Source organism: Centroberyx affinis, unplaced genomic scaffold (assembly GCF_046629955.1).
Source record: "Centroberyx affinis isolate AG114_WGS23_722 - 3 ecotype Tasmania unplaced genomic scaffold, CSIRO-AGI_Caff_v1 ptg005012l_1, whole genome shotgun sequence".
Lineage (NCBI taxonomy): Eukaryota > Metazoa > Chordata > Actinopteri > Beryciformes > Berycidae > Centroberyx > Centroberyx affinis.
In genome coordinates, this window is record NW_027282468.1 from 22275 (window position 1) to 46885 (window position 24611).

Genomic DNA, 24611 nt, shown 5'->3' on the forward strand with positions numbered 1-24611 from the left:
CTTCCTTCCTTCCTTCCTTCCTGCCTTCCTTCCTTCCTTCCTTCTTTCCTTCCTTACTTACTTCTCTAACCACAGTGAGAAGATGGAAGACCTGTTCATCGCCTCGGTTAGTCACACACATCCTTCACTCCTTTGTTCCTGCCTCGCTCCCTTCCTTCCTTCCTTCCTTCTTTCCTGCCTCCCTTCCTTCCTTCCTTCCTTCCTTCCTTCCTTCCTTCCTTCCTTACTTACTTCTCTAACCACAGCGAGAAGATGGAAGACCTGTTCGTCGCCTCAGTTAGTCACACACATCCTTCACTCCTTCGTTCCTGCCTCGCTCCCTTCCTTCCTTCCTTCATTTCTGCCTCGCTCCCTTCCTTCCTTCCTTTCTTACTTCCTCCCTTCCTTCCTTCTTTCCTGCCTCCCTTCCAGCTTTCCTTCCTTCCTTCCTTACTTCTCTAACCATAATGAGAAGATTGAAGGCCTGTTCGTCACCTCGGCTAGTCACACACATCTTCCCTTCCTTTCTTCCTTCCTTTCTTCCTTCCTTCCTTCCTTCTTTCCTGCCTTCCTTCCTTCCTTACTTCTCTAACCACAGCGAGAAGATCGGAGACCTGTTTGTCGCCTCAGTCACACACATCCTTCCTTCCTTCCTTCCTTCCTTCCTTCCTTCCTTCCTTCCTTCCTGCCCTTGTGGTTAGAGAAATATGGAAGGAAGGAAGGGAGGCAGGAAAGAAGGAAGGATAGAAAAAACAAAGGAAGTAAAGGCAAAAGGAAGGAAGGGAGGCAGGAAGGAAGGAAGCAAGGAAAGTAAGCCTTCCTTCCTTCCTTCTTTCCTTCCTTCCTCCCTTCCTTCCTTCCTTCCTTTCTTACATTCTTCCTTCCTTACTTCCTTCTTTCCTCCCTGCCTCCCTCCCTTCCTGCCTTCCTCCCTTCCTCCCTTCCTCCCTTCCTCCCTTCCTCCCTTCCTTCCTTCCCTCCTTCCTCCCTTGCTCACTCTGTTTTTCCTCCTTCTTTCCTCCCCTGCCTTTCCTCCTGTGTTTTGTCTTCCTTCCTTTCTTCTTTCTTTCTTTCTTCCTTGGTCCTTTCACTCTGATAACTCTGATATCTGGCAGTGAGTTCCTGCATAAGTAGTGTTTAAATCAGTGTGTTTAAAAAGAAATGCTGTTCCGTACACTATTGGAATTGGTAGCTGTTAACATTTATTTCACTTCATAATTTCACACTCTTTCCTCCACAGTTTTCAAAGTCAATGGTGCTGGATGTGTACAGTGACTATGTCAACAACTTCACCAATGCCATGGCAATGATCAAGAAAGCCTGCATCTCCAAACCAGCTTTCCTGGAGTTTCTAAAGGTGCTCAGTTTTCTTTTTTTTTTTTTGTCAATTTGTGATTCTGTTAAATAAATAATGTAAAGACGCTTGTGAGGTTTTAGATCACTTCAAAATGTCAGTTTTCTGTGCTTTGAGTTACTGATATTACATATACACCGCCCATCAAATGTTTGGACACATCACATTTTTCTTAATTTTTTTTACTATTTTCCACATTTTAGAATAATAGCAAAGACATCGAAACTATGAAATGACACAAATGGAATTAGGCAGCGACCAAAGCATTGTTAAACAAATCCAAACTATCTTATATTTTAGATTCTTTAAAGTAGCCGCCCTTTGCCTTGATGGAAAGAAATTCATACATAGGCCGCAACTTCACAAAAATTATATTTGTCTAAGAAACTCATTTCAAGCATTTAAGCAGAAGCCTTTAGATCAAAGTGGCTTTAAGATCAAGAAAAACAATGAGGTGTCCACAAACTTTTGACAGGCAGTGTAGTTATGATATATTGTTAAAATACAGTGGCAAGGCTCTACATACCATTTCTACCAGAGCATAGCACTACTATTACTACTAGTAATACTAGTGCACATACTAGACAATGGGTTGTGTTGATTAATCATGATTGGCCCCATGACTGAGTAGCTATGGGAGTTTGCTGTTGAACAGTGCATGGTTAAATTATGGAGATGGAGATGCCCTCTGATTTTTAAAATGTGTAAATAAAAAAAAAAGAATAAAAAAAAAAAGCATTGAGGCCCAGATTCACTTAAGGTTTGTGCAGGGAAGAGTGTGCTATATCACCAAAATGACCAAATGAGAAAGCCATGCTATTCACTAACCATGTGCAACGAATGGAAAGATGCCTAACAGCATAGGGCTGGGCGATAATTGTGATATGATGAGTGATGATATGAAGATATTTTGATATCGTGGCACACATTTCTGCTGTCTAAATTGATGATGACAAGCAAATTTTACTTAAAAACTCTCATAAAATGAGGTATGGTAGGAATATTATTAGAAAATTTCAGTTTTGTTTGACATCACACCTCAATGAGATGAACATTAATTTGATTATTCAACCTGATTTTGTATACATGAACCATATCGTGATATATATTGATATCGAGAAAAATCCTTATGATTATCATGATATTGATTTCAACCAAATCGCCCAGCCCTATGACAGCATTGGTCAAAACATAAAGCCTCTTTACACCTGCCATTGTCAGGCATATGTATTATATGTAAATCCTGTTATTTTGCCCATATAATAACGATTTGTAGGTCAGACCATACGAATCGAGATTGCACCCAGTTCACCGACACTTCGCCGATCACTGCTGCAAGACGCAAGTCAGGCAAGCAAGGGAGAGGGTTTTTTCCCCCCCTAGAATCTCAGATCAGATCAGACAACGCTACAATTCTAAAGGGGCTTCAGGATGTGGATTAGCCTTACTGCTGAAACAACTTGCTCTTTTCATTCATTTCTAAGTGAATAAGACGAGAATTTCACACTCGTAGTTCACAGTGCATTATTTAAACACATACCACAAATATAATAATATAGATGTCACAAACTCACACCTTTTTTTTTTTTTTTTTTTTCTCTGTATGTTTGGACTCCTGCAGAAGAAGCAGGTGTCCAGTCCAGACAGAATCACTCTGTACGGCCTGATGGTGAAACCTATCCAGCGTTTTCCCCAGTTCATTCTTCTGCTGCAGGTAAGCAATAGAGCCGGGCATTCCACATGAATCATACCATATCATCATATTTTATTTGTCACTACTGTCATAATCGTTATGATCATCATTATGAATTGTATCTTTTTTGAACAGTGATGTAGGGTTAAATAAAAAGCTAGGGCATAGGCTTGGGCCAATATATAATATTTCCAGCAATATTGAATATCTAGTATTTTATTTTTATCTAGTATTTTATTTCATTTTATTTCATTTTTTCCACATTACATCAAATTAATGTACCCTTATTGTAAAGTGTTACCAATAAAAGTTCAAATGACAACAAAGTCTGACTTGTTCAATGACAACAAAGTCTGACACAAATCTTTCTAGCAATGGGATTGGCTTGCTAGAATGTAAAAACAACAATTTAAAAATGGCATTAAAGTGTAAATAATATAATTTGTGAAATTGCGATACAGCAGAATAAAATGGAGGTAATATCACGATTCATTTTTCTGCCCCATGATAAGTATTGTCACTTTTTTATTGAATTTCGATATATTGTACCATCCCTATAAATGACCACATTAGTTTTACCACTTTAAAGAAATTAAAATGATGTAATAATGATAATTATTTTTAACAGCCTAGAAATTTGATGTGATGTGGAAAAAATGAAATAAAATACCCCCCCAAAAAACAGAAAAAAACCCCCATCTAACAACGTAAATGTATATAATATTGTGTATATGGATATCGTCCAAGCCTAGTATCATCATATGTCAAACTACCACTAATGTGACCAAAAATCAATTACTTACTACTTCAGAAAAGCATTAATTTCTGCTTTTTTCCTTAAAAAAAACATCTCATCACACAACTTGCATCACTTTGATACCATTTACTATTTACTACTACTACCACTATGATTTTACCATATAGATTGGCAGTCTAAAAGGTGGTAAACTGAGCTCTTCAAATAAAAAGTTTGGTAAAATGAAGCGTTTGTAAGCGTTTTCAAGCAGGAATCAGACACCTCGAGGGACAATATGTAGTGTGTGGTCAAGTGTGGTGAGGCAGAAACCCAGCGCCTCCCTGGGGATGTTTTGGGTCAGTTAAAGGTCTAGATTGTTCCACTGGAACTGGAACTTTCTGTGGGAGTTTCCAACTAGAGGAAGTGAAAGGCAGGGACTCTTCTGTCTGCTGCTGTCGAGTCAGTTTAATTTGTATTGCACATTTCATACACAGGTAAGCTTAGTGTGCTTCACATTAAAATACACAAATAGTAACAATAAACAGATAAGGAGATACAATACACATACAGTACTATGCAAAAAGTCTTAGGCATCATAGATTTTTTATATACATTTTGTCTGATATCCAGAGGTGGAAAGTAACTACATTTACTCAAATACTGTACTTAAGTACAATTTTGAGGTACTTGTACTTAACTTGAGTATTACCATTTTATTCTACTTTATACTTCTACTCCACTACATTTCAGAGGGAAAATATTGTACCTTTTACTCCACTACCTTTATTTGATAACTTAAGTTACTAGTTACTTTGCAGATTCAGATTATTAATACAAAATATAATCAACTAATAAATTGTGATGTATTATTATAGATTACTGTAAGATACCCAGCAGTATATATAAAGTAGTGGAAATCAGCCCCACCTTTTCCAGCTGCGACATTAAAAGTGATGCTTACACATTAATGCATCAATAATTATAATTCAATAATATAATATATACTGTATTATTCTGAAATGGGCCATTCTGCATAATGAGTACTTTTACTTTTGTTGCTGTAAGTACATTTTGATGCTAATACTTTTGTACTTTTACTTAAGTAACATTTTGAATGCAGGACTTTTACGTGTAACAGAGTATTTTTATACTGTGATATTTCTACTTTTACTTAAGTAAAAGATCTGAGTACTTCTTCCACCACTTCTTCTTGTCAGTAGATTGCTCTTTTATAGTCATTTTTTTTATATTTAGAAACTTCATTTCATTATTTTTGAAAGCATCTTCACTTTTTTTTACATGTGCCTAAGGCTTGTACAATACTGTATATAAAATATCACACATATAACCCACACACGCATACATAAAATCTAGCTTTTTTCTAACCCCCGTCCTACTCCTACGACAGCACTCACACACACAAAGACCACAGCAGAAGCACACGAAGGCAGAGTGGATACTGATTATAAATGAGATTTTTGTGGTCTATAAAAATAGGCTGTTTCTGTTCTTCCATACGTATACTAGAATACATTTTTTTGGTTGATATAACCAATTTCCTTGATAGAAATCTCAAAATCAATGTAGACGTGGGTGTCTTTGATGTGATATTATATTTTAGAGGCGATAAAATGGGAAACGATTTGGTATATCTGATGCGTTTTTTGGAAAAATGATGAAAACAGGAAAAAACGTGTAAGGCATACTTTTTCCTCATTCATACATTTTCTACATAATGTGTTCTAGTGTTGAAATTATCAGCTGTGTATGTTTTATATAACTAAATTTCTCTGTTTTTATTTCTATTCTATTTTCCCTGCTGATTCCTCTTAGGGCTGGGTGATATGGTTGAAATCAATATCATGATAACCATAAGGATTTTTCTCGATATAAATATATATCACGATATGGTTCATGTATGCAAAATCACGTTAAATAATCAAATTGATGTTCATCTCATTGAACCGAATTGTGATGCTAGGTGTGGTGTCAAACAAAACAGAAATATTCAGAAAATATTCCTACCATACCTCATTTTATGAGAGTTTTTAAGTAAAATTTGCTTGTCATCATCAATTCAGACAGCAGAAATGTGTGTCATGATATTAAAATATCTTCATATCATCACAATATGATTCCACTGAAAGATGATAAATGCCCTAATTCCTCTTACTATTTGCTAGGGATCGGACGATATGTTTATCTCATAATACCATGCAATATGTGAAATGCGGTTCACGATTCAATACAACCGCGATACAATGTAATAAATAAGAGTTCAATGACAACGAACTGACTGCAGCATTATGTTTATATCTGAGAATCTTTCTAACGTTGAACAACAATGTAAACAACAATTTAAAAAATGTCATTACAAAGTGCAGATAATATAATTTGGATGGAGAGCTTGTGAAATTGTGATGGTCAAGCGTCTCATTTGTGATCACTACAGCAGAATAACATGGAGCTGATATCACAAAGAATTTCTCTGACCCGTGATGCGTATTGTCACATTTTTGTATTGCGATATATTGAATTTAGATATATCGTCCCTAGTATTTGCTGCTGCAATGTTCCCAAGGTCCTATGTTCCCAGGGTCCTAAGTTCCCAGGGTCCTATGTTCCCAGGGTCCTGTGTTCCCAGGGTCCTGTGTTCCCAGGGTCCTGTGTTCCCAGGGTCCTGTGTTCCCAGGGTCCTATGTTCCCAGCGTCCTATGTTCCCAGGGTCCTATGTTCCCAGGGTCCTGTGTTCCCAGCGTCCTATGTTCCCAGGGTCCTAAGTTCCCAGGGTCCTAAGTTCCCAGGGTCCTAAGTTCCCAGGGTCCTGTGTTCCCAGGGTCCTATGTTCCCAGGGTCCTGTGTTCCCAGGGTCCTATGTTCCCAGGGTCCTATGTTCCCAGGGTCCTATGTTCCCCAGTTCAATATTCTGTTAACACACATTAACCCTCCTATTGTGTTCGGGTCAAATTTGACCCGTTTCAAGTTAAAATATTTCATAAATATTATCCAGTTTTTTTTATTGGAACAAGGCTTCAAAACAGCTATATAAACACAACAAAACCAATGGTTATCATTTTATTTGATTTTGAAGGTCCCTAACCCTAACCCTAACCCTAACCCTAGAACTGGGGAACATAGGACCCTGGAAACATAGGACCCTTTGTCATGTTCCCATTATGTGCCATATAAATCTGGGGAACATAGAACCCTGGGTTTCTATGGGTTTGCTTTAGATAGATAGATAGATAGATAGATAGATAGATAGATAGATAGATAGATAGATAGATAGATAGATAGATAGATAGATAGATAGATAGAAAACTTTATTAATCCCAGAAGGGAAATTGAGTCGTCATATCAGCCAAGACACACAGATGACAAAATACATTAAAACACAACAGATAACAACACAAGAGGCTATGATGGCTAAAAAGCAACTGACTAAATGAATAACTAAAATTATAAATACTTGACAAGGTTTATACTTATACTTTAACACGATGCTGTGTTGTATCAGGACATGCTGAAGAACACGCCGAGGGCCCACCCCGACCGCCTGCCCCTGCAGCTGGCCCTCACCGAGCTGGAGACCCTGGCCGAGAAGCTCAACGAGCAGAAGCGCCTGGCCGACCAGGAGGCCGAGATCCAGCGGCTGGCCCGCAGCGTGGGAGACCGCAACCTCAGCAAGGTGACATGACAAGGGGCTACGCAGAAGACTACAAAAAGGGTTTAGTGGGATGGTACGGGCTGAGACCGCCACGATACGCGATATGGGGTTCATGATTCAGTATAACCACTATACGATGTAATAAATAAAAGTTCAATGGTAACACTTTACAATAAGGGTTCATTAATTAAGGGCTAGTTAATGCTTAATAACTAGTTTAGCATCTAACCAGAAGTGCAAAAGAAGTGGTAAAAGTGCAGTGCAATGTAATGTACATTTATATATAAAATAAGCTATAAGGGTAGTATGAATGTGCTAAGATATATACAGTATTAACAGTATCAACAGTATGAACAGTGGATATGAGTATGCAAGATATATGAAAATGCAAGATGTATATAATAATATATATAGTATATGCAGTATGGTGTATATACAGTATGAATAGTATTAACAGAATGAACAGTATGAACAGAGTGGTATGAATACGCTAATTATATAAATAGAATAAACTGTCAGGGGTAGTATGAGTGTGCTAAGATAAATAACAGTATAAATAACAGATAAATAACAGTATGAACAGTATAGTATGTGTGTGCTAAGATAAATAACAGTATAAATAACAGTATAAACAGTATAAATAATATGAACAGTGGATATGAAAGGCAAGATATATACAGTATATATAGTATAAACAGTGTGGTGTATAGTATATACAGAATGAACATGTGTATAGTAAGTATGTATAGTCACTGGAGGAAGGTGTCTGGGTGTTGATTACCAGACACATTAGTTAACTGTTAATTAAGGGTTAGTTAATGCTTATTAAGCATTAACTAACCCTTAATTAATGTACCCTTATTGTAAAGTGTTACCAGTTCAATGACAACAAAGTCTGACTTGTTCAATGACAACAAAGTCTGACACAAATCTTTCTAGCAATGGGATTGGCTTGCTAGAATGTAAACAACAATTTAAAAATGTCATTAAAGTGTAAATAATATAATTTGGATGGAGAGTTTGTGAAATTGCGATACAGCAGAATAAAATGGAGCTATAACATCACGATTCATTTTTCTGCCCCACAATACGTAATAGTAGTAGTATTTTATTCAGTCATCACACACAATACAATAAGTATAAACAGTATATACAATATACAATCTAATATACAATAAGTATAAGCAGTCTAGACAGTATAAACAAAATCAATAATCTATGTATTAAGTAGTGACTGAAAGGCACAGGCAGAAGCATAATGCTTATATATGCCTATCCTACATTCTTATCAATTTAAGCTACCCTTACAGAAATAAAATTAAAAAAAAATAAAATAAAAATTATTCACACTTGTAACCCTCAAAAATAGCTTTATAAACCATTCTTTTGAAAACCAAAAGCGAGTTACACATTCTTAAATTTATATTAGCATTGTTCCATAATTTAACCCCAACAATAGAAATACATCTCCTTTTAATCCCTTTTTGTACGGTAAACTCTCTCAAATCATATTTGCACTCCTGCATTGAAAAAAACCTTTGTACACAGTCTGTGACGTATTGTCACTTTTTTAGTGTATTTCGATATATTGTACCATCCCTATAAATTACCACATTAGTTTTACCACTTTGTGCTTTTGCGGCACCACCAGTGTTTCCTCTCCAGTCCTGTGCCATGGAAGAGTCTGCGGGTTTTGGTTCCGACCGAAGGCCACAGCCGGCCGATTCCACCGACTGACCCGCCTTCAACCGGCGAGGAGGAACTAACCGGTGAAACCCTCTCTTGTCTCCCCAGCTGCTGAACTCAGAGCAGAGGCAGCTGATCCAGTGCGAGCTGCTCATGGAGACGGTTTATGGGGAGAAAGGACAAGTTCTGAAGTCTAAGGAGCGTAAAGTCTTCCTCCTCAACGACACCCTGATCTGTGCCAACGTCAACCTGAAGTGAGTCTCTCCTGGACCCTCCTAAAGCTGCTTTATGTTCGCACCAAACTTACGACTTGCCTCAAAAATGATTCTCAAATGAACGGATCGCAATGCATCCTCATGCATCTTGAATTTATGAATAATCACTCGCTCCAGAATCAGTCAGGGGGAATGAGTGTTTGGGCCTTTCATGTTGATTCCAAGAGACCTGACCCATTTAGGATGGTAATTCCCTACATCCTACATTTGCTGTTGCTATTGTATGTGCTGCATCCAAGATGTTGTTGTATATGCAGTTACTCTTGTTAAGCAACTGCACCTACAGCCCACGGCCCGACATTGCATTTCCACTGCACTGCATTGCACTATATCTATGTGTCTATAAGTGTGTCTGTGTTATGTCATGTTTTTTATGCCCAAAATCCCAACCTCCTATTCTATCACTGAGTAAACAGACGACCCCTGACGAAGTGACATATTTTATGGATATTTGATATTATATTCAATGCATAACAATAACAGCACAGAACAACCGATAACTGTGCAATTAACCCAAATAGTGAACGCAATAACTGCAGGAAGTTTGTGTAAAACGAGCAATTTGGATGAATATTGAGCAGATTATGTGAATATTGCATCAGAGATTAGTTTTCCTGATATTTTTAGGAACGTTTTATGCAATTCTCTGTATTATTTATTTTTAACTATCATACATACTTATTATGTGTATTTCGGACAAATTCAGTGTTTTCTTCTCCCTGACGCTCTTTGGTTGTTTTAACTGTGTACTTTTCTAATGCAGGACGAGGCTGTTTAGCAGAGAGTGAATATAGCTTGTGTTCATGCCTTCACCGCGCCCTTATCCTCGTTTATATCTTAAAAAAACATCTAAACTTTAAAAATAACAACTACATTTAGTTCTTTTCTTCACAGAAATTAATGAAATGCTGAGATATACTGTATAGATATATATTTTTTTAAAGTTTTCTTACACCCCTTAAAACCAAGAAGGCCTTGCGACCCCCCGTGAAGCTTTGGCGACCCCTAGTGGGGGTCGGGACCCCCAGGTTGGGAACCGGTGGTGTAGGGCAAGTCTAAGGTGTTAAGCTGATGAGAACAGATTCCACATGTTTCATGTATCAAAATCACTGTGGTTTACCTTCACAAGTCTCTCACATCTGAGATGGATGCAATATATGTTTTTTGTGGACCATTCAAATGGTTCCATTGCCTCAACCAAGCTTAAAATATGTCACAGAAGTTTTTTTTAAAGACTTTTCTACCAAATCCTGATGGGGACTTGAACAGAAATGTGAAATCTATTAAAAGTGCACTAGGTCCAAAGGTCCAAATAGCAAGAGGTAACTGATAAACTGATGAAATATTTGAACTTTAATATCCAGAAATCCTGTTTACCAACCTGGTCAGTCTGTGATGCTGTATACCAAAGATACCACAGGGATAAGAGAGGCAAAAGTTGCAGCCTCACTGTAATTTATGCTGAAAAGAGGCTGGATTTGGACTTCAATCTTTCCTAGTGTGGCTGTAATGTACGTATTTTTGTCCACTAGGGGTCCCCCTGACATCAGCAGCCTGGTTCCTATTGGGCCGAAGTACACGGTGAAGTGGAGCGCCCCCCTTCTGCAGACGCAGGTAGTGGAGGTGGGACAGGAGGGCTTCCAGAGCGTCCAGCTGGGCAGCACCGCCAAGCGCCGCAACTCCACCTCCAGCATCACCGGTAAAATAAAATCCCCAACTCCGATTTGTCATTTCCCACGTTTGCTCTTTATGTACGGAGGGTTTTAAGGGCCGAAACTAAATATATGAATACATAGATAATTAAATGCTTAAATAAATGAATAAATAAATAATTATGTGATTTCATGCTTAATTGTCACCATAAATAAATAAATCACAAATTAAATGATACATTAAATATATAAATGTTACATTTATTTGTGTATTTATTCATTTATTCATTTATATATATATATATTTATATATTTACACATTTGTATATTTATTTATTCATTTGTATATTAATTTATTTATTCACACATTTATTTATCTATTTATAATTTTATTTATTTATTTATATATACGTTCATTTATCCATAGTGTAACTTGCTGCAGCGAAATAAATAAATCTGTCAACTTCATCCATTACTACCATTACTGCAGGATGGGCTGGTCAGTGGGGCTGTAGCAAAAGGACACACACACACACACACACACACACACACACACACACACACACACACACACAGCTTATGTCAACAATGCAAATAAATCCAGATAAACATAAATAATATGCAGATGTAAGGGATTTACCAGCGACATGGTATGCCATCTTAGCTTTAGCGATCATTTGCAAATACACTCCAAACACACTAATGCAAAACTACACACACACATCAACACACATCAACAACGCACCAAGTTGTTTTTCCAACTCATGCCAAGCTAGTGAGAGTATGCTTTCACACACCTCTGCACAAATCGCTACTTATTTAGTTCCATAGCATCTTCAATCCCTAATGGAGTTATAAAAGTGGCAACATGTCTTTTCCTCAGGGGATAATCTCCTCTGATGATGGTTGATGATGATGATGATGATTGTGGTGGCGAGTTGGACGTGAGCTAGCGATTGAAGAGTGGCTTGAAGTTCAAATTCTTAAGTGCCGCCCATCAGAAGCGAAAGTCAAGTTTGATGGTGTTTTACAGAAGGTGGTAAACAAAAAGTTCTTTGCAAGGGCATTCTTCTTCTCTCTAATGCCAAGATTACCATACCAACAAATAATAGTATAAAATGGGATCATCAGGAGCCATTCTTCACATCACATCATTTTTCACACACCTTTTCAGTGTCACATTTCAAACTATTCAAGTCAATCATGGTGTATCATCCTTAATCAAGAGTTGAGTCTCCTCACATCCTCTCCAGCATAGTGAAGCACTCTTGTAAACTGTGCTGTTCCTTCATGTATAATCTCTCTCCATTTAGTTGGCTCTAGTACTTCCCTTCTCCCATCCCTTCCCACCCATGTATTATTAGATTTGTGTCACGCAGGTGCAAAGGCGGTAGTAGTGATGGGACTGTGCTCATTTGCAGGTAAAGTGTTCCTCGGTCCTCCCAGACTGTACCAGGAGCTGGAGGAGCTGCAGCATGACCTGGCTGTGGTGGAGGAGGTCACGCTGCTGGTGGGCACGCTCAGTGGGACCTACCAGGTAGCATTCCTTATCGCCTTAAAGAGTAACTAAACCCCAAATCCAAATTTGTGGTGAAGCCTGACATCGAATGGTGAAAAGTCGGGTACTGGCCTTCTGCTATAGACCGAATCACCGTGACGTCGCGCTAACATCAAGAGCCACTTCCGAGTAGACAACTGCCGATTGATTTGAATTGCGGAGATATCGGCAAACTTGTTTATTTCTGTTGTCATTTTCAGCCGTAACTGTAACGTTTAAAGTTATATACCATAGTTTAACACTGTGGTCTACGGAAGAGGATTAGGGCCACATGTGAAAAATGTATTTGAGTTCTGAGTTTAAAGTCAGAATTCTGAGATTAAAGTCAGAATTCTGAGTTTAATGTCAGAATTCTGAGATTAAAGTCAGAATTCTGAGTTTAAAGTCAGAATTCTGACTTTTTTTCTCAGAAGTCAGAATTCTGAGTTTAATGTCAGAATTCGGACATTAAAGTCAGAATTCTGACTTTAAACTCAGAATTCTGACTTTATTCTCAGAATTCTGACTTTAAACTCAGAATTTTTCACATGTGGCCCTAATCCTCTTCTGTAGTGGTCCGACCTATCTGACATTTCTGCTGTGCTTATTTTATGTACTGTGTTAGCATGTTTGATAAACCAAATCTACCCAGCTGCAACATCTCACTGCCGGTCGGTCTAACTGCTAGTTTTGGGTAAACTCAAGCTGTCATTTTCTTTAGTCTGTGGCCCAACAGGTAAATTAGGTCTCCAAACTAACGTTAGTGAAAGTGTTGTTATTAATGAGATATGAAAGCATCAAACATGCATTTTAGATGAATGAGATGTATACACTTTGAAATAACATCATGAAAAAAGAAAACATTCAACATGTTGCTGCCATTAAATTATATGTACGTTACGCAGGAGTTTTCTACCCAGAAGTTATTGTAAACAAACATTGTGATTGGTTCTATTGGCTGGTCTTTGGTGCCAGCTGATGTCACCACCTGTTGTACTCTATAGAAGGTGACATCACCTGGCACAAACATCATACTTCAGTACCCTACTTTTCACCATTAGATGTCAGACTTCACCACATATTTGGGTTTGGGGTTTAGTTACACTTTAAATCTATAGTGTGGACTTAGGAACATAGAACTGTATTGAAGCTTTCTTCCTTTTTGAACTAATTCATCCTTTGCCTCTAGCACCTGTCGAACTTTTCTAAACCGTGCGGTAGTGCTACTCATCAGACAGTCACTGAGTAATATACAATTAAAATTATTAGTAATAATCAGTAGTTACCAGTCATTCTAATGTTATTAGAATTATAAAGAGTCATGATAACAAAAGTATTCATTTTGTTGGTTTTATTTGAAATGAATAAATCATTCCCTACACTTGACTACAGGTATTCCTTGTTGAGTAAGGGTTTATCAACAAATCCAAAGTTACCAAGTAGTATTTAAGTTCCCAAGTAGTATTTACCATATTTCCTCTAATAGTGGCTGGTAGTCAATTAAAAGCCGAGTCTCCGATAATGGCCGGGGCCGTGGTTGACACGAACAAATAAAGGCCGGTCCCAAATACAGGCCGGGGAAAAAAACAAAAGAAAAAACAACGGTGGATACCGGTAAACTCCTGGTGCCTGTTATATAATGTAACTGTAGTTTGTAGTAACGTACAAGTGCCACAAGATGGCAGTATGCCACAAGATGGCTCGGCCGGAGCGGAAGTCTCTTGAGCATGCTGTTGTCGATTACCGTAATTATCGGTAATGCGTTGCAGTAACAAAAAAACGGCTACCTAACGAACCCCAACAGAAGCAGATCAGAAAACAAGGAGGCTTCGTACTAAAATATGAGCAAATATACTTATCAAAAAGAGGGAATTAGAAATAAAGGCCTGTCTCTAATATAAGCCTGCTTCCAACAAAGGCCTGGTACCCTCTGCAGTTGAGGTAAATAAAGGCCCGGGCCAATATTAGAGGAAATACGGTAAGTTCCCAAGTAGTATTTACCATTTGAAAGCTGAGGTGAACAGTATGTTCTAGTAGTATTTACCATTTTAAAGTAAGAACCTTGAATGTACCATCTTTTCCACAGGACATGACTGTAGCAAAAGACAATGGACTGGTCTGTCTCTCATCTCTCATCTCCCTTCATTGCCTTCTGTCCCTCTCAGAACCTCAACACCACGGTGTCTCAGGACTGGTGCCTGGCTCTCCAAAGACTCATCCGCCTGAAGGAAGAGGAGATCCAGAGCGCCAACAAATGTCGCCTACGTCTGTCTATACCAGGGAAGCCTGACAAGTGAGTGTCAAAGGAGGTTAATACAAGGCCAAAAGATAGGCTCGGGTGATATCCAAAATTGAATATCGTGATACTGTTCCGCCAAAATATCGCGATATACGATATTATCGCAGGGGAGGGTGTTTTTTTTTTGAGGGGAGATATTTTATTTTATTTCTTCCAAATTACATCAGGAAATATCACGATATTCACAAAATATCGCCCAAGCCTACACAGCGACAATGGGGTTCAATTGTAGTCCGTCAATGAACACGTTTTACCAGGCAGAGGTGTATAGACATCTGATTGTTGTGGTTGTGTGTATAGAATCGTAATTGTAATCAAAACAAACCATCCGGTCTATTCTTTGCTCATTTCTTTTTGAATTACATGCAGTAAATAATACACATCTGCAGTTGTTCCGTATCTTTACAATACCATATCTGCCTTATCTTTCGCTTTCCTTGCATCTAAAATGACTGGTCTGCACATGGCCAATTAAAGATTAATTGGCCATTTAGATCTATATTCTATTCACATAGACTGATTTCTACAACAAAAATAAGCTTTATGCAACTCACATAACCTATTTTGACTCCAGTTACCAACCGTCCCTTACAATATGGATTTGTTCCATCATAAAGTGAGAAATGTTTTGCTCCTTAATGAATAAATATGGAACGCAGTTTATTAGTTGTTGGTTTTGATCCAGTATTTCCCAACATTACCAATGGAAACCTACCTTTACCAATCCCCAAATCCTTGTAAAACTCTTTTAAGTGTCACATCCTGTCGGTCCTTCTACCAAAACATTAATGTGGGTATGTACGCATATATGCATGGCGGTGCGCTTGCATATACTATATGTATGTGTGCGCATATATATTTCACACTGTACATTTTGCCAAGCAGGTCCGGTCGTCCAGTTAGCTTCATGGTGGTCTTCAACACTCCCAGCCCCCTCAGTAAGATCTCCTGGGTGAACCGGATCCACCTCGCCAAGATAGCTCAGAGTAAGTCCAGCACTCTGCCTGCCATTAAACATTATTCATAATCATAACAGATTTTCAGAGTTGGGTCTGGATGGCACCCTTCAGCCTCTGTTTTATCACTGATGTTTACACTTTGTAAGATAGAAAATCATCCAGCTTTCTGCATTTCTTCTCCACCCCTGATGGTCCAATCTTGGCAGATTCCAATTCAGGCAGCATTTCTTTTTATTATCTAGGCCAGTGGTTCTCAACGTGGGGTCCGGGGACCACCGGGGGTCCTTGAGGGGGTCCCAGGGGGTCCCCAGCAAACTGATGACTTGTTAGACTTCAGCATTATTTCATTTACAAGAAGTTAACACAGTTAGAGAATGTAGAAGAATGACTGTTTTGATCATAGTTTCACTGTTATCTCTCTACCTACAATACAGATAGTCATGGAAATCTGGACAAAATCATATCTAGCAATAACAATATTCTCAGATTTGGGTCTGAGAGACAAAATGGGGGTCCGTGGCCCTAATGTGGACTAAGTTAGGGGTCCTTGATATGAAAAAGGTTGAGAATCACTGATCTAGGCTAAGGTGAAATTGGCCGATATTTGGGGAGATGTGTGCATTTGGAACTAGGATGTGACCAATATGGGATTATGAGAATCAAGAAGCTGCCTGATAGCCGATACTTCGATATTAAATATCTTTAAATTTCACAATTGTGATGACAAAAGCAGAATTTAATTCTTGGCAGTGTGGAAAAGCTTCTGAACAGCATTTAGAGTAACCATGGGACACCAACACGTCAATGTGAGTGTGTGTGTGTGTGTCCTAGTGAATGTATATGCTACTTAGAAGTATTTTTTCAAGGGGACATGACCAATATTTTTTGAGTGACAGGAGTCTATGTGAAAGCTTATAGGACAACAGGGAGCTGTTTACACTGGTTAATTACCTCAGCATTACTGCTATCCTGGCTAAAGGATACAGATGTATTGAGTAAGAGAGCAAAGATGATATACAGAAAACAATATGGATGCAACGCTAAGAGAATTATGTTCATATGCAGAGAACAATATTGATTAAAGCTGATGTTAACACAGCTGATGGTGTAGAGTGTTATGAAGTTTGGATCTTTCTGGGTTTATGACAGATACGCAGGGAAACTATAGGAACAAGTCGATGCAGATTCATCATAGTATAATAATGATAATAATCAGACTTGCACCTTACAATATGAGGGTGTTGAACAGCATGCCAACCGTCAATTGTTCTAATTATAATTTCTCACCTATTCCAAGCCAAAAGTTTTAATTTGAATCTTTATTTATTTATTCATTATATTTTTTTTCTCAATTTCAACAATGTTGCCTAGCTTTGTGGAGTCTATCTGCTAATCCCAGACTTCCGCATTTATTGCATGTGATTGAACCAGACTTTAGCCCTATCCGACATGGGACTAATATTACCTGGGGACATCCAGTAATTGCATACAGCGTGTGTGATGTTAATCCTGTGCGAATCTGCCGTGTCTGTAATCTGTAAAGTAAAAATTATGTATTTTGGTGAAGACCGAGGTCCCTGGATAAATTTCCTAATCCTGCGCAAATCGAACTCTTGGTAATTTCAGATGTCATTTTTATGCGTCTAATAGATGTGCAATTTCTAGCTTTCGCCTGTCATGAAAAATGGCGGCAGTAGTAGAATCTATAGAAGAAGGTTTTGAATGGGTTTTCTGAGCAAACTTCAGGTTTTACTTTGCTAAATCAGGAACGATGAATTGTAAAATCTTCACCTTATACAGTATCCAGAGCACCGGTGATTTCAGTGAATTGCATTATCCTGTGTGGTTGTGTTGCATGAAACGCCGGCATTGGGGGATGATTCATTAATTCAATAGGTCCCCACATAATAGAAGTCCAGTGCTTTAGGGCTTTTGTCAAAAGAACGAGTAAGAGTAGTCATCCCTTCTCTTTCATGCACGGTAACTTGTAAAAAAAAATCAAAAAACAAAGGATAAAAAGAATTTGAACACACCACTCTTGCTCAGCTGTCACTCAGTTGTGAGTGTCTGCATCTCTAAACGTTTGTGTGTGTGTGTGTGTGTGTGTGTGTGTGTGTGTGTGTGTGTGTGTGTGTGTGTGTCTTTGCCCCGGCAGGAGAGGAGAACACCCCGGGATGGGAATGTGCTGAGGATGACAGCAAGACCAAAGCTCCGCTGTGGTGTCCGCTGCTGACCTGCCGATTAACCATATTCTCCCCCAAAACACAGCCGCCCAAGGTGAGTGGTGGTGGTGAAGTTCCTTTTTATTAACATTTTCTGTAAGGCATTTCTGCTTTATTATACAGTATGCAGAGGAGGGTGAAAGGAACGACAAGAGAGCAGTAAGGGTGCTGTGTAGTGCAGTGTCTTATCCTCTGTAGTTTACTGTCCTTTCCTTTATAAATACTGCCCATTCAGCATGGCAGTAACAAAAGTTAATGGGAATGACTTGGCATGAATAAGTTTTGATATCTGGAAGTCGATGCAAAAAATTGGCTATTTCAGCCATCAGATGGTGCTTTATTGTGAACCTCAATCCTCTGAATCGTCCTGGGGCCGGACTCACAAAACCCTCTTAAGAAAAAAAATCTTCTCATGTGCCATTTTTTTCTTAAATTTAGTCTTAAGAAAAAAAATAGGAAAAAATGCTATTCTGAAAAACAGTTCTTAGACATTTTCTTAACTTTCTTCTTATGCTTCTTCTAATATCATATATTTAAACACATTTTAGACAAGTAGGTTATAGTTCAAAGTCTTCATAGGTTCCCCTACACCTAACATTAAGATGAACATTTATTGTAAAGCTTTATTTGGTGTAGGGCCAGGTAGGCCTCCATCTCATGTTTATTGAAAATAAGCTAGCAAACTGTACAGTTACCAACAGCAACCAATGTTTAAATCTTTGCTCTAGTTGCCCTAAATAGGTTTTTCCCCAATTGTTTTGTAGATGGAAGCACTTTGGGTTGCCTCCTAGTCTTGTCTCCTAGCCTCCTAGCCTTGTCTCCTAGCCTCAATGGCAGTAAGCCTAAAATTTATTAACCATGATTAATTCAGGCCCTATTTTGAGAAGTTCTTAAGTAGGAAAATTAAAGAAATTCGTAAGAAATGAGACTGTTACTAAGAAAATTGAGGAATTGCACTTAAGAGCCTTCTTAAGAACTTCCTACAATTTCCTCTTACGTCATTTCTTAAGATCTATCTTAAGAACACATTGGTGAATCTGGCCCCCGGTCTCTTGTTTCTGCATGGCAAATTTCACGAGGCTGTGATTATCCCAGACGTCACAGCAGGTCATTGTATACACTGGTGTAAATCTGCAAAACTGGTGTTATTCAAAGGGCTGCTAAGACCGTACAAGTCGTCACACATGAATGCAGTTTGGCTTTTTGGAACCGCAAGAGTCCCACATTTCCAACCATGCCCTTTTTATGATTCCACAATCAAGTATAGAACCCACAGCATGCAGGCTTTTACAGTTTCTATTTTTACATTGCATCCACCATTAAGGCAAAGTCCTAATCCTAATGGGTTTTGTTGCATGTCATCCCATGTCATTATGAAGATCAAAATTCAAATGAAGTATATACATGTGTCGATACCATGTTGAATAGGAACTTAGGAACTCTCCTATATTGCTATACTCCAGTAGGTTAGCCAAAATGTTTCATTAGCTTTGATTAAACTTAATACATTTAATACTTAATAAATTCCACACCTGTTACACAAAATGCTTTGCTAGCTCAATATAGTTGGGTAACACTTTACAATAAGGGTACACTAAGTTAAGGGTTAGTTAATGCTTAATAAGGGTTAGTTAATGTTAATTAATAAGCATTAACCCTTAATTAACAGTTAACTAATGTGTAATTTACCAATGGTGTTCATGTTAACTAAGGTATGAATTTATACATTATTTAATAGTTTATAAAGATTATTAAGACTATTAAATAATGTATAAATTAATACCTTGGTTAACATGAACACCATTAGTAAATGATTACCAGACACATTAGTTAACTGTTAATTAAGGGTTAGTTAATGCTTATTAAGCATTAACTAACCCTTAATTAATGTACCCATATTGTAAAGTGTTACCTATAGTTGTAACTAAAATATTCGGTGGAAAAAATATTTTTTGCCTCTACAGTTGCAAAGCTTACATAGATTAGTAAGATTGTAACACTGGGCAAGTGAGCACCACTCAATACGAGGTGAGAGAGTTCAAGAGTCATTTTGCACCCAGTTTGAGCTTCTCTCCGCCTACTGCACAATTTAAAAAAAAAATGCAAGACAGAAGAAGAAGAAGAGCGGGAGAGAGGAGGGGGGTTTGGGGTTGGTCCAGGTTGGTCTACCTTTAACACAACACCAACTGAACACCGGCTGCTCATTTGGACCAGTGGAAGGTGAACTGGGCCAGGTTTAGTGAAATAAATATGGCACCATCACATTAATGCTCAAATGTTGACAATATGACTGGCATAGTAGTATTTCATAACTAAATACCAGTTCACAACTCAAAAAAAGTGTTTTAGTGTGGAGTTACTCTTTAAGTTTCTGACTGACTGACCTGAATTTGGCTCCTGATGCCCACATCTTGCTGCGTTTGAAAAAGGAGGGTAAACCATGCGCTCCAGTCAGTGATCATGATAAGGGAAATATCCACCAATATAAAGAAAAATCAATTAGCTCATCAAGTAACTATGATATATACTATGAATTATGCCATAATCAGCCTAAAATATTCTGGTTTTCATGGCAGGTAAATGCCAAATAACCCCCATGTTAAAACTAATACTGCTCTAAGGCAATGGAGGATGCAGCACATCGACATAAAAGTGGAGCAATAAATACAAGGAAATCCCAAAAACCACCGTGGAGAAGCATGAAAAGCTGATGAAATTGGAACTATTGGAGATCTCTAAAATCGGTTTTGAAAAGGTTTTTTCCAGAGTAGGGACATCATTTCATGGTTTTTGGCAGCACTTCAACACAAGGCTACGGCTCTTGGTTTTGATCCTGTCCTGGAGCTGTGGGAAGCTGTGGGAGTGCAAGTCGCACCTACGTCGATTAATAAATCCTTTAATGCGTAGAGAGCAGTTGGATATTCCCTTCTTCTCTGTAAGGATAGTAGATTGATATCATAAGGGTTTTCTATGGGGTGTCCTGGTCAGATGCAACATCCTGGATTCCAATCTGGCCTAGAATTACATCACAGTATGTCACATGTCAGTCCCTTCTCTTTCTACCGCTATTTCTTTCACTGTTGTAAACTGTTCACTAAACAGTCCCTCCAGGAATTAGTGATTTTGTGATCACAATAATTAATGCAAACCATCATTTGAATCTCAATCATTCCAACGACTCTTCAGTGGAGCTTTATAGAGGGAGGAGAAAGTTTTAAGAAAACATCTACTTTTGTAGTAGGCTTGGACGGATATTCAATGTTATCGAATATTGCAATATTTTGTGAATATTGTGATAACAAGCTAAATATCAGTTTTAATGGTATTCCCCTTTAAAGAGTAACTAAACCCCAAACCCAAATCTTTGGTGAAGCCTGACATCTAATGGTGAAAAGTAGGGAACTGGCCATCTGCTATTGGCTGGTCTTTGTGCCAGATGATGTCACCTTCCATAGACAGGGTTCCTATACATTTTCAATAAAAAAATTCCATACTTTTTCCAGACCTTGATTTTTTTTTGGAAGATTTTGTCTGGTGTTCAATATGATTTACGCAGATAGACATCTTGCCCCTGCTAACTAGGTCATATCACTGTATAGATGAAGATTGTTCTTCACAGCGACAAATCTCAGAATATGTGAGATGATTGGCAGGGTTCCTACATGGTTTCTATTTTAAAATTCCATATTTTTCCCAGACCCTATGTTCTTGACTGGATTTGATTTTGGTCGGTATTATATTTGGTATATAATGCATGCTGACAGCGGCAGGGTAATAAGAGCGTCCCTCTATCTGAACATTATTCTTCACATCAACAAAAACTCTGCACTCAAAGTGGGTCTACAACAACATAAAAGCTAGAATTATGTGTGAATTGGACCTGAACCACAACATTTTCCATACTTTTCCAGACATTTTTTCAAATTCCCAAACTATTCAAGACCTGGAAATGATCAAATTCATTTTTAATACTTTTCCAGACTTTCCAGACCTGTGTAGGAACCCTGCATAGAGTACAACAGGTGGTGACATCACCTGGCACAAAGACCAGCCAATAGCAGATGGCCAGTTCAGTACCCTACTTGTCACCATTAGGTGTCAGGCATCACCACCGATTTGGGTGGGGTTTAGTTACTCTTTAACAAACCCATGTCTGGAGCATTGAAATAAATGAAGAATTTCTCTCTCTGTTTTGTTTTGTGTAGCTGGAAGCAGCTCTTCACAGCCCAGCCCAGTCTGCCCTGCTCGGCTTTTGCACCGCCAGTACTTCCCTGCCACAGGGCTACCTCTGGGTGAGTAGTTAGCCACAGTACTGCTACCAGCCAATGTATACTGACCAAAAATATGAATGCACCATGTACAGTTTGGTTTTAATGTTTCGTGAGTTAAAATATCCCATTAATTTGCCATGAAAAGCTTATGTATCTCAAATCTTGTGCACAACTTTGTTTACATCCCTGATGATGAACATTTCTCCTTTGCTCAGAATTTCACTCAAATGATTTTCTTATATGAACTGTAACCAAGTAAAATTTTAAATTGTTGCATGTTGCATTTGTATTTTTGTTCAGTGTAGCTGTCAAATAGTGTCTACAGACTCAACTGAGACTTGGTAGTTCCACTGCTTAAGCACAATCATGAACCTTTCATAAAGCTGCACCATGCAAGATTCTTATGTAAATCACAAATAGCGTCCCCTCCCCACTAGTTGAGGCTAGATTCATCACATTTACCCAAATCAGATTCTGGTGTCAGTATGGTCACTGGTGGGAAATCTTCTCCACACAGGAAGTGATGAATCAAAAATGAAATCCAAAAGTTTCTCCTAAACAATAGGGAGCTGGACTCATGGCTGGATACTAGCTGCTACACCTTCTTTGATAATATAATAGATAATATAATACTTCCGTGGTTGTTTGGTTGTAGTCAAAAACAAAACCGCTTTCGCTCGATTCCCCCATTTTTCTTCCCATGGTGATTAGGTGGCCAGCGGGGGAGGCTGCTCCAGCCAAGGCCAAGTGGAGATCTTCTCTCTCAACCGAGCGACACCTCGCCCGGTCAAGACCATCCAGCTGGGGGCGCCGGTGCTGTGTCTGGAGTATGTGACGGAGCGCTGCCCCACCATGGAGGAAGAGGAGGCCGAGGAAGCCCAGGCTGCAGCCAAGATGGGAAACATCATCTGTGTCGGTCTGCAGGATGGCAAGTGAGTCATCTCTACCAGCTCACCACCTGCTGACTGTACGGGTTAGACCAGTGATTCTCAACCATTTTCATATCAAGGACCCCTAATTTAGTTCACATTAGGGCCACGGACCCCCATTTGATGAGATTTTGTCTCTCAAACCCAAATCTGAGAATGTTTTTATTGACAGATATGATTTTGTCCAAAATTCCATGACTATCTGAATTGTAGGTAGAGAGATAACAGTGAAACTATGATCAAAACAGCCATTCTTATACATTCCCTAATTGTGTTCACTTCTTGTAAATGAAATAATGCTGAAGTTTAATTCATCAATTTGCTGGGGACCCCCTGGAACCCCCTCAAGGACCCCTGGTGGTCCCCGGACCCCACGTTGAGAACCTCTGGGTTAGACTGATGTATGGGGTCAATATTGTCCTTGCATTAAAAATGGGATCTGATCCAGTCAGTGTCGTCCAGCTCTGATATGACGGATATGATGCAGTTCGATTGATTAAATATTTATTGTGGAATTGATCAATACTACACTGGTTGTCTATGGGAAGCCCTTAACTTGAACTGATTCTAATGAAACATTCTGATCAGATTCCACACAAGTATACATGAATAGTATGTTTTTCTTGTTCAGCTGGGTTTCAATGGAGAGTCTCAGTGTCCCATGGTCTAGATGCTGTTTCAAAGGCGTTTCCACCCTTACAAGAATAAAATTCTGTGGGAAACACTGAATACGGAGTATTGTGGAGTTTTCTGGCATGAAGAGAAGAGAGAGAGAGAGAGAGAGAGATTGGCCTTTATTGTCTCCCTTAGGAGAAATTTGTCTTGGGCATTAGAGAGAACACAGGTGACCTAGCAGCTCACAGCCTCTCCATATACATACAATTTATCCATATACACACCAAGAATATTGCCTGATGCCCTACACCAAGATATTGCACATCCCCCCAATAAAAGCCACAACATTCCCTCCTCAAATATCTCCTGGAGAGAAGATACGGGCAGCATGCCAATTATTTTTCCAGCCCTTCTGATCAGGTTTTGGAGTTGTGATGAAAATGGTGAAATTGTAAGACATCGAATACTGCCACAAAATATCAGCTATTGGCAGCTTTAATCCAAATACATTCATGCCTTGAAAAACCCATATCCATCAAAACATCTCAGATGCTCTGCCTCTAAACTCTTCATGCTTGCACAGTAACTGGTAACACTTTGCAATAAGGGTACATTAAGTTAATGCTTAATAAGTATTAACTAACCCTTAATTAACAGTTAACTAATGTGTCTGGTAATCATTTACTAATGGTGTTCATGTTAACTAAGGTATTAATTTATACATTATTTAATAGTCA

General features: G+C 38.6%; 1 pseudogene; it reads left to right on the plus strand.

The window, feature by feature from the left end:
• LOC139666435 (rho guanine nucleotide exchange factor 10-like protein) overlaps positions 1–23266 on the plus strand; it is a 45540-nt pseudogene extending 22274 nt beyond the window's left edge.
• Positions 23267–24611: the final 1345 nt, after the last annotated feature.